The 11,364-nt window shown below is 49.2% G+C and overlaps 1 long non-coding RNA gene across 1 annotated transcript in view; it reads right to left on the bottom strand.

Annotated features, from left to right (window-relative positions):
- Positions 1–654: 654 nt before the first annotated feature.
- The window catches only part of LOC115276890, an 11,793-nt gene continuing 1,083 nt past the window's right edge, over positions 655–11,364 (bottom strand). The window contains exons 2-3 of the long non-coding RNA XR_003902120.1: positions 9,425–9,628; positions 655–828 (exon numbers count right to left, since the gene is read on the bottom strand). This is a non-coding gene — a long non-coding RNA (uncharacterized LOC115276890). The remainder of the gene's footprint in view (positions 829–9,424; positions 9,629–11,364) is intronic.

The following is an 11,364-nucleotide window of genomic DNA, read 5'->3' as shown; positions in this document are numbered from 1 at the left end:
AATGCTGTGGTTTTTTCCGTTTTTTCCCTGTGGCTTTCATTACAGCTGCTCCCTCCTCAGCAGGCTCCATAATTACACAAACGTCCTAGCCTTTCAAGTGTTCGTTCCATTATTCATTCGTGACTCACCGGGAGCACCTACGGCTGTTCAGCTGCAGAGCTGGCTTGCTCAGTGCGCGGGCTGTACGTTTGTTTTTGACTTGGGTCTTTAGTGCTTCCGGAAAAGACGACGTGGAAGATAGCATTTATGCCGTGGTCCTCCTTGCTGGCACACGGGGGTCTTATTCTTTATCGGTCACGTTCGTGAGCCTGCGGCCTGCTCACTCCTTCCCTGGTCGCACTGGCTTGCAGACTGTAGGCCCTGTCACTGAAGCAATCTTGCCTGCTGGAAGTATCTCATTTACTGTCCTCGCTGTGGGGGCAACGCCCTCCCGGCCTGACTCTCGGTGCCCACGGCGCCGTCCACGTCTTCTTACTGTATCCTACACGCTTCAGCAAAACCGTCTCAGAACCCCCACTTCCCAGCATCAACTGTTGCTCAGAGAGAACCAAAGAAGGTTAGGCAGGACTTTTGGCTGTGCGCTCTCGGTGACATGTGGAAGGGGGAATGAGTAAAACTGATACATTTTTTGACAAACAGCAGCTAATAACAACCTTTAAGTGGTGAATCAATCGTTGGGGTCATTTAATTGTCACTTAGAAGAGTTCAGAAATTGGAATGTCTATGAGGGTAAGCAGACACATGTGCGTGGGCAGGCCGGGGTGAGTGAGACATCTACACTCACGCTCCATCTCATGAAAGTAAAGAGAACTCTGTATTCACGTGCAGCTGTCGGAAATAAGACAGAGGTATGTTGAGCACCCATCACCCAATTTCCCCAGAGGGTAACATCATCCAAAGCTACAGGGTGATGTCACCAGGACACCGACAGGATATTGTACTCGTGTGACCCAAGACCCTCCTGGGTGACCCCGGCCCTCCCCACCTCACCCCTAACCTGGGCAATCACTCCTCTTCACCAGTCTTTACTCTGTCTCCATAATTTTGACAATTTAAGAATGACAAATACACGGGTCATAAGGTATTGTTAAAAAGAGAAAACAGGTCCAAATGGATCACTTGAGTGTAACCTCATGTCACCAAACCAAGACTTAATGTAAGACTTGATATAACAGGTTTCAGTCTCTCTCAGAAGTGTAATCTTTTTTTTTAAAGTTTATTTATTTATTTGAGAGAGATACATAGAGACAATGCAAGTGAGGAAGGGGCAGAGAGGGAGAGAGGAAGAGAGAATCCCAAGCTGTGTCCACACTGTTAGCACAGAGCCTGTTGCAGTGCTCAAACTCACAAAAGCATGAGATCATGACCTGGGCCAAAACCAAGAGTTGGACACTTAACTGACTGAGCCACCTCAGCACCCCCAGGAGTGTGATCTTAACCAGCGAGTCTGGGATTACCTGGTCAGCACTAGTGAGGTCATCTGCCTGATAGACCCTCAGCCTTCCCCCAAAGGAAGGTGGCCTTGCCTAAAACAATCCACTCTTTCTAGTAACTTGTTTGTAAGAGTCTTCCATTTCGTACCTTGTCTGCCATGGATCTCCTTTCTATCTGCTTAGTGGGATTGCTGGTCTATTCATGGATCACTGAATAAAGCCAATAATATCTCTAAAATTTAACTAGTTGAACAATAAACTTTTGTAACTGGATGTTTTTCCACTCAGTAGAACTTATTGTAATCTGTTGCATAAATAATTAGTTCTTTGGATTGCTGAGTAGAATTCTGTGGTATGGACAGAGTCTGTGTGACTCTTTACCCACCAAAGGACATTGGGGTATTTATACTTTTTGGCTGTTATGAATAAAGCTGCTCTAAAAATTTACATAAAGGATTTTTTGTGGCCATAAGCCTGCATTTCCCAGGGATGAATGTCCAAGGGTTTGTGTACTTGGTCAGGTGGTGACTGTGTGCTCAGTTGCTCTCCAGAGTGCTGCACAAGTTCACACCCCTGCGCGTACAAATGATTCTCTGCGTCTTTTCCAGCATTTGGCATTGTTGATGTTTTTCCTTCCAGCCTTTCTGTTGGGTCTGTCGTGATAGCCCACTTGGTTTTAATTCGCATTTCCCTCACAGCGAATGGTGTTGGGCTTTGCCATCGTGTTTTCATCCTCAGGACGTGTCTGCTCCTGTCTTTGCCATCTTCTAATTACACTGTATTTCAACCCACGGGACAGAGGAGTGCAGCACGTCCTGCCTCCCAGAGAGTCTGCTACACAGATGACCATCTCACAGAGACTAAGAGCCACGGCAGCATTTCCTGTTCAAGCATTTCACAGTGTCCCGGGGCGTCACTTTAATAATTGCTGACATACTGCCAGAAAGAAAGTAGCTTTTCTTTGCCAACAGCAGGTGGACTCTGAAATCTGGGGTCGGGATCCCTCCTCGCCAAGAAACAGAAGAAGCATCCAAGTTCCCCTTGCTGTAAATGGGCAGGGAGGCAGTAGGAGGGGCAAGGAGGGGAAGGCAGCACCTAGAAGCCTGGTTTCTTCTCTTCCTCCTTCGTACTAAAATTTTCACTTCAATCCACAATGGCTGCTCAAGCGAGACTCTGCTGGTTTGGGCCCCAAATCTAATTTCAACAAGGATACAGGTCATTCTCCTCCTTCTAGTTGGGAAACAGTGCCTTCTAGTGCTCCTGTGTGTCACTCACTCCTCTGTCACGGGGTGGATTCCCAAAGAGATGGGCTGGCCACCTGGCCTCCAGGAAGAGTGTGACTTAGTGTCGTTTAGCATAGGCGCCACGGTCCTCTGTGTCCGTGGTTAGCGGCAGCCACCAAGTCCAGCAGTACCTCCTCTGAAGATGCTCTGCTGAACACTGATGAGCGTTCATAGAAGGGGGGACACCTGTGTGCTGCTGGCTGTCGACCACCCATCTGTCCCACAGAATCTACCATTCTGCTTCCTACTTCTTTTCCAATGTACACACATTTTATGAGCACATATTCTCTTGGAGGAGGAATATAGCAGGCTTTGTTAATTAATACTAGAAATTACAAGCTATCTAAAAAAAATTCTAAAATAATTCATACAAGATATTCCCAAATACCCTAATCAGGAATCTTTCTGCCCTGTACCTTAGGAAAAGATTCTCAAAAGAAAGCTGAATGGTTTCTCCAGGTCCTAACTGGCCAAAAGCTCTAATAAAACCCACTTCCCCTAGATTAATGCTATGCTGTGGTCCATTTCAATCAGTTTCAATCATGTCCACTTAGCAAAAATCTCAATAAAATTGTCTATGTCAATTACATGTTAAAATAGTAACATTTTGGTATATTGGGTTAAATAGGATATAGTATTAAAATTTAAAAAAAACATTTTTAAGTTTATCCATTTATTTTGAGAGAGAGAGAGAGAGTGGGGGGAGGGGCAGAGAGAGAAGGAGAGGGAGAGAATCCCAAGCAGGCTCTGCGCTGTCAGCACAGAGCCCAGTGTGGGGCTCAATACCATGACCGCAAGATCGTGACCTGAACTGAAATCAAGAGTTGGCCGCTTACCCCGCTGAGCCCCGCAGGTGCCCCAGCGGTATTACAATTAGGCCCACATGCTGCTTCTTAGTGTCGTACATCGGTGACTAGAAAACCTACACTCAGGGCTGATTTACTTGTCTTCCTCTCAATTCAAGGCGCTCCTCACACAGCTCTGGCCCAGACGTCACCTCCGCCGGACTCCTGGGTCTTCCCGCCTGCTGGGTTCTGTTCCCAGCTCTGGCCTTACACGACCTCATGTTTGTCACTTTCTGTCTCTTCCCCTAAAGTTAAAGCCTGGGGAAGGCAGGGACTGAGACTAGCGTGCGGGTCCCCAGAGATGCACAGTGAACATCTTTAAGCCCATGCAACTCTATCAGACAAAGCTGCAGTCAAGTTCACAGTCCACGACCCCAGGCTATGTTCTGTAAACAGTTAAACAGATTACTTCTGGAATGCACATTTTTTTTCTTCCTTTTTTCAAATCACAGATTGTTTCATAGGCTCTGGAAGGCTTGGAGCCCTGGCCCAGGCCCTCAGGGCTAATGATCTGCTGAAATCTATCTCCACTTTTTTTTTTTTTTAATGTTTATTTTTGAGAGACAGAGAGAGGGAGCCAGAACCTGAGGTTGGAAGGAGGAGAAAGAGAGGGAGATACAGAATCCAAAGCATACTCCAGGCTCTGAGCTGTCAGCACAGAGCCCAACGCGGGGCTCAAACCCATGAACCGTGAGATCGTGACCTGAGCCAAAGTCAGATGTATAACTAACTGAGCCTCCTAGGTGCCCCTATTTCTTTTAATTAAAAAATTTTTAGTGTTTATTTTTGAAAGAGAGAGAAACTGAGAGAGAGAGAGAGAGACTGAGCATGAGAGGGGGAGGGGCAGAGAGAGAGGGAGACACATAATCTGAAGCAGGCTCCAGGTTCCGAGCTGTCAGCTCAGGGACTGATGTGGGGCTCGAACTCATTCATGAACCTTGAAATTATGATTTGAGCTGAAGTTGGACATTTAACCGACTGAGCCACCCAGGTGCCCCAAAACTTAATTTTCTAATAAACTTGCAATTTTACACATTTAGAATCGAGACATCTGTACCTTGTCAATTTGGCACATTTTAGGAGAACTAAATGTGTAATAACATCATTTTTAAAGAAACATTTCTGGAGGAACTGTTTTGTGCCAATGTTAAGTGTTAAAAATTCAATAGGGGGGAATATGCTTTTTAGACAAATACAAGGTGAGGAGAGTTCCAGAAACTATGGTCATTATTTAAAATGAGTTCCTTATTTCTCGTGTTATTACTGATCCTGAAACTTCTCTTGATGATGTCATAAATCCACACTTTGTGTACACTTGCTCAGGCAGAATAGTTTCCAATATTGCTGCCTGCGACTTGAAATGAATTAAACTACGGTTTTGATAATTTGCAATAAGATACACGACAGTTTTTTCCAAGGGGAATCAGGGCCTCTGCGTATTACTAAATCCTCCCTCTGGGTTACCTAGTTCCGAAGGAGAGGCTTGTGCTGAGGACGACTCAGAAAACAAAACGTGTAGGAACTTTCCTCCTTGGAGAAAATAGTTTCTGATGGAAAATGACACACAGGACGGTCTTTGGGGTATTGGTGGAGGGCTGATTCTGAATTTCCTGTCATTTTCATCAGTGGTAAAGCCTCGGCCCCACTCTGATGCCAAGGAAGGTGTCTGCTGGCCACTCGGTGTTCTCCGAGGAACCAGCTCCCTGGCAGGGTCTCCGCATCCACATTAAACTCAAGTTAACCAAACTTTCAAGAGACTAATATATAAACCAGGACACCAGTTTACTCCTGCCCAGTGACGTTCAGTTCTTCTCCCTTCTGTCCTGGGAGCCAGGTTCTCTTAGGAGACCGGTCTGGGCGGCAAATGAGGGCGTGTAGGAGGCTCGGATCGCATCTTGCCAGGTGGCAAACAGCCTTGGGACGCAGCTCTGCGCCAGGAGCTGGGAGCCCTGCCCTGTGCAGGGCAGAGGGCCCTCAGTGCCTCCCTCGCGGGGTGGGAACACGGGAAGTCCTGACTTTGTCGCCCCTCCATCTACGGCTCTGGTAGGTACTTCTCGTGACCAACACAGTGCATGTCACAAGCGCATGTCACATTTGTTGATTTCCGCTTCCCGGGGCGAGGACCCAGTGAGCCCGAGCCGGCTGCTTCTCCCCCACGGGGTTTACGCGGTTCGGACCCAGCGGGACATTCCCAGCGCCTCCAGCCACTCAGGTACAGGTGGCGTGTAGGGCGGTTAAAACGCCACTTTTAGAAGGAGGCCTCGTCTCTGGTTGGGTGGAAAACCGATCTTATTTAGCTATATCTTTGCTTTCTGTGTCACGGAAGCTGGCTGTCATCAGGGAATCTGTAGGTTTACTCTTGCTGTGCCGCTGTTTCTGTGGTTGGGTTTCGGGGGCGCGATATGATCAGCTTACAAATAAATAGTCCCGGGGCGCCCGGGGGCTCAGTCGGTTCAGCGGCCGGCTTCAGCTCAGGTCTTGATCTCACGGTTCGTGAGTTCGAGCCCCGCGTCGGGCTCTGTGCTGACAGCTAGCTCAGGCCTGGAGCCTGCTTCAGATTCTGTGTCTCCCTCTCTCTGACCCTCCCCTGCTCACACTATCTCTGTCTCTCAAAAATAAATAAAAATCATTAAAAAAATAAATAAAAAAAATAGAGGGGATGTCTGCACTGAGCTGGGGCTAAGCCAGGGAGGGGACAAGAGCCACCACGCGTGTGCCTGGCCGTCGGCAAACTTACGTGAAGCAGGCCACACACCGCTGGACACGTGTCCGTCCGAGCTAGGCTCCTGCCCGGGGGCTGGGCTCGGCCAGGGTCCAGCCGCCGGCCTCCTGAGAGCCGCACGTCTGGGCTCCCACCCGCGTCCGGCCCGAGACTCTGGCCTGACGCTGAAATCGGCCTTGGCTTATGGCCTCATTCTGGGGGGTCACCTCAGAGCCAGCTCCGGTCCCCTGTCATCGGGCCGGCACGGGAGGGCCCCCCTTTATTCAGCAGGCTGTGCACGCTTCTGGGGCCAAAGGAATTCAGTGTCATTTCAAGTATTTCCGCGGACGGTCGTTGTCTCTCGGCGACTTGCCAGTGCTTTCCGTCAGCACCAGCAGGACACATTTCCTTTCTAATACACTTCCTAAGTTTTTGAAGTTGATTTATTTTGAGAGAGAGAGAGAGAATGCATGAGCAGGGGAGAGGCAGAGAGAGGGAGAGAACGAGAGTCCCAAGCAGGCTCTGCACCGTCAGGACAGAGCCCTATGTGGGGCTTGAACTCACTAACTGTGAAATCATGCCCTGAGCTAAAATCAAGAGTCCGATGCTTAAGCAGCTGAGCCACCCAGGTGCCCCTACACTTAAACATTTTTAAATTATTTTTTAAAAAATTACATCCAAGTTGGTTAACATACAGTGTAATCATGATTTCAGGAACAGAATTCAGTAATTCTCATTTACAACACCCACGGCCCATCCCAACAAGTGTCCTCCTTAGTGCCCCTCCCCTCCCCCAGCTCCAGCAACCCTCAGTTTGTTCCCTTACACTTACACTTTTTATTTCAAGTATGCCTCCTGCAGGGGGCGAGATGTGCATTTTTTTTTACTCCAGGCAGGGTGGTGCAGTCTGCGTGGCTACAGTCTGACACCGAGTGAGTCTTAGCGGGCGCCAAGTCCTCGCTCAAGGTTTCTGGGGATCTCCTGGCTCTCAGAGGGGTTTTTGAAGGAATTTTTTTTAAATTTCAGCTTTTTCGAGGTACGATTGACAAGATTGCAAGATACTTAAAGTGCAGGTCATGGTGCTCTGACACACAGTTAGTGACAGGAGTCACTCCATCTGGTTAAACTCGCCTGTCACCTCACGTCTCGTGTGTGTGGAAACACGTACGCCCTACTGTCTCAGCAAATGTCAGTCGTGCAAGACGGGAGCAGCAGCGGTGCTCAGCACGTCCTACCTGAGCGTCTCCAACCCTATTCATCTCATAGCGGGAGGTTTGGGCCCTTTGACCAGCCTCTGCATCTCGCCCACCGCCCCTGAGCCCCAGGCCACCACCATTCTATGCTTGGTTTCTGAGAGCTTGACCCTTTTTTTTTTTTTTTTGGGTTCCACATATAAGTGACGCCATGCGGTAACTGCCTTTCTCCACCTGACTTCTCTCATATGCTCTTGTAAACGGCAAGCTTTCCTCCTTTTTCACAGCTGAGTAATACTCCATTATAAATGTGTGCCACATCCTCCTTAAACATAACTGTGTATATTAACTTCTCATATAACGCACACTATACTTTTCTGTTTTAGCCATTGTGAGTCATCCTGCAGTGAACACGGGGGTCTTTGAGACACCATTCCATTTTCTTTGGATATATTCCCAGGAGTGGAATTGCTGGGTGGTAAGGGGGTTCTACTTTCAGTTTTCTGAGGAGCCTCCACACTGTTCTGCAGAGCGGCCGCATCAGTCTGCACTCCCAGCAGCAGTGCAGGAGCGTTCCTGTTCCTCCACATGCTTGCTAGCACTTATTTCTTGCCTTTTTGTTAACAGCCATTCAGACGGGCATGAGGTGGTATCTTACTCTGGTTCTGATTCGGATTTCCCTGGTGATGACTGATGCTGAACATATTTTCATGTGTCCGTTCATATCTGCATGTTTAATTTGGGAAAATGTTTATTCAAGAGGCGCCTGGGGGGCTCAGTCGGCTAAGCGTCCGACTTCAGCTCAGGTCATGATGTCGCTGTTTGTGGGCTCAAACCCCATAACAGGCTCTGTGCTGACAGTTTGGAGCCTGGAGCCTACTTCGGATTCTGTGTCTCCCTCTCTCTCTGCTCCTCCCCTGCTCACACTGTCTCTCAAACATGAATAAATATCAAAAAATTTTTAAAAAAAGGAAAGAAAAATGTTTATTCAGTTCCTTTGCTCATTTTTTAATTGGATTTTTTTCTACTGGGTTGTATGAATTCTTCATATATTTTATATATTAAGTTCTTATATAGTTTGTAACTATTTTCTCCCACTCAGTAGGCTGCCTTCCCATTTTGTTGAAGTTTCCTCTGTTGTGCACCCTTTAAAAAATGTTGCTTTTGTTACCTTTGTTTTTGGTGTCATGAAGGAAAGAAAAATCTTAATTAAGAACAAAACAGAGACACAAACCATGAGAGACTCTTAAAGATCGAAAACAAACTATCTTTAAGATAGTTGATGGAAGGGGCGCCTGGGGGGCTCAGTCGGTTGAGCGTCCGGCTTCGGCTCAGGTCATGATCTTGCGGTTCGTGGGTTCGAGCCCCACATCGGGCTCTGTGCTGACTGCTAGCTCAGAGCTTGGAGCCTGTCTTCAGGTTCTGTGTCTCCCTCCCTCTCTGACCCTCCCCTGCTTATGCTGTCTCTCAAAAAATAAATAAAATATTCAAGAAAAAAAAAAGATAGTTGATGGAGGGAGGTGGGGGGGATGGGCTGGATGGGGGATGGGCACTGAGGAGGGCACTTGTTGGGGCGAGCACTGGGTGTTCTCTGTGAGTGATGAATCACTGAATTCTACTTCTGAAACCAATGATCACACTATATGCTAACTAACTGGACTTTAAATAAAAATTTGAAAAAAAAGAACAAAACAGATTCATTTCAAAAAGCAAATTCCTATTAACATTTGTCTTTTCTCTTTATGTCGGCAGCAAAAATATACTGGTCTTTCAAACCCTTAAATGTGCTGAATAAATCCTAGAAAATAACATAATTTAATCAATAGTTTTTTTTTTAACGGTCATCATTTATATTGCTTTGCACATAAAGAATACCTTTCATTCTAAATTCTCATAATCTTTAAGTCAGTAGCTCAACGTAAGAATATTTTATCAGAAACTGTATTTCTTACTTTTTCCTAATGCTTACCTGAGTGATGTCAGTAAACAATGTGTTTTCTCTAGACGCACACGCCCCATGTTAAATTTATGGGAGAACTTTCTAGAAGCTGACATCTGTTATCCCAGACAGCATGACCCTGAAGTTGCTGTGTCTCGTGTCCCAGGCCCTGCGTCTGTGCTGTCTGTATCCGTGGCTGGGCTTTCCTCTGGGGGAAATTCCCCCAACGCTGACCTTGTAAATTAAGAAAAGAGCAGTGCGTCAGAGGCGCTGTCTGTGCCCCTCGGGGACGCACCGGGGAGTGGGAGTTCCACCATCAGGCAGGGCAGGTCCACCCTGAGACTCCGGCGTTGCTCCGAGGACAAGGCCACCGCCGTTTCTCTAGAGCAGGGTGGCCGCTGGTGGCCTCCCCGGGGTGGAGAGCGAGTGGCCGGGCCTGGAGGGGCCTGGGTGCGCAGAGAGCTTGTGACCAACCCGTGAGGTGACCGTTTCTCGGCCCAGGGGGCCCCTGCCTGCTGGAGGGCTGGAGCTCCTGCCTTTCCTGGGGAAGCCAGAATCCAGACGTTTTTAGTGTGAACATCGCTCGAATTTTACATGTTAGAAGTACTTACATGGCTTTGAAGCACAGTGTAGGCCAAAAAATAAAAGCGTGAGGCTACTTTTCCGTTTCAGGTTTCGACACACACGGCCCTGGTGCCTCTGGCCGGCCTTGTGGTGACAGCACAGAAGGAAGGGGCGCCCACAGGGCCTCACACACACAAGTGTGCAGCAGAGGGGGTCCGCGGGGCCCTGCGCCTGCCAACCGTTTCTGGGGGGCGTCACGGGCATCAGGGGCTCATGTACCGGGTCCCCCGGGGACAGGAGAAAGTATGTGGTTGGCCTCCTGTTTACATGGGTGCGAAAATATTTGCATCCTCTTTCCCCATCCGGCTCTGCTGATGAGACGACTACAAAGCGGGACACTCAGGCGGGGAGCCTCACAGACGGGGACGCTGACAGAGGGGACGCTCACAGACGGGGACCCTCCGGACTGGGACCCTGACGGACGACACCGCTCTTCCCAAGCAGGGGCCCGGGCCTGCGGGCTGCCAGGCGCAGGGACGTCGCAGGTGGAAACCAGGACTAAGGAGGACTCGCGCGCCATCTCCTCGAGCAGCAAAACCTACCCTTTCTGGGCCGGTCCCGACTGTTCTCCGTGCAACCTGCGACAGGCCACCGACGGACGAAACGTCGGCGCGGGTCCAACTTCCTTCCGCCCCTTTTCCTCCGGAGACAGACTGTCTGGACGCGCCGCCCCACCCCCACCGGAAGCTCCGGCGCCGTCGGGTGGCCAGGACCCCCGGGGGCCGGTCACGCGGTGGCCCGGGAACCACGCGTTCACGCCCACCCGCCGCGGAAGTGCCTGCCGCTCGTTCACTCGGAATTGCGGAGCAAAACTCCTCCAATAAGACTAACTCGTTTCATGCCGCCTTGCTGTGAAGACTTGTGTCACACGCACTCGGGCAGTGGGCATCACGGCGCACCCGGCACCGAAGCTAATGTACGAGCCTGGCTCCGGGGCGCAGCCCGTCGCCTGGGTCGTCCGCCGGGAGGGCCCGAACTGGGCAGGAACTGTCACCGTCGCATCTCCAAGCAAACCGGGAGGCCGGGGTCCCGGGGTCCTGTTGGGGAAACCCACTGGAAAGGACCAGGGAGTTTAAATAGCCAAGGAATTAAACATTCTCACTTTCTTCATCTCTTTACAATATTTCTGGTGCTACAGGAATGATTTGCGACTCAAGCCTGCGATTACATTTTTGTGCACCATAAGCTGATGGGGTCATTACGCAAAGGGCACTTTTGTTGCCGGGCTGGGTTTCCAATACGTAGACTGTACCAGAGTGGTTTAGTAGACACCTTTGATGGGGTTGCAGCAAAACTAAAACCCTTTTCAAAGCCAAGAACAAATCAATGTATAATATGATCCAGAT

Source organism: Suricata suricatta, chromosome 13, assembly GCF_006229205.1.
Source record: "Suricata suricatta isolate VVHF042 chromosome 13, meerkat_22Aug2017_6uvM2_HiC, whole genome shotgun sequence".
Taxonomy (NCBI): domain Eukaryota; kingdom Metazoa; phylum Chordata; class Mammalia; order Carnivora; family Herpestidae; genus Suricata; species Suricata suricatta.
Note: the sequence above shows the minus strand (reverse complement) of the source record. Positions and strands in the feature narration are given on the sequence as shown.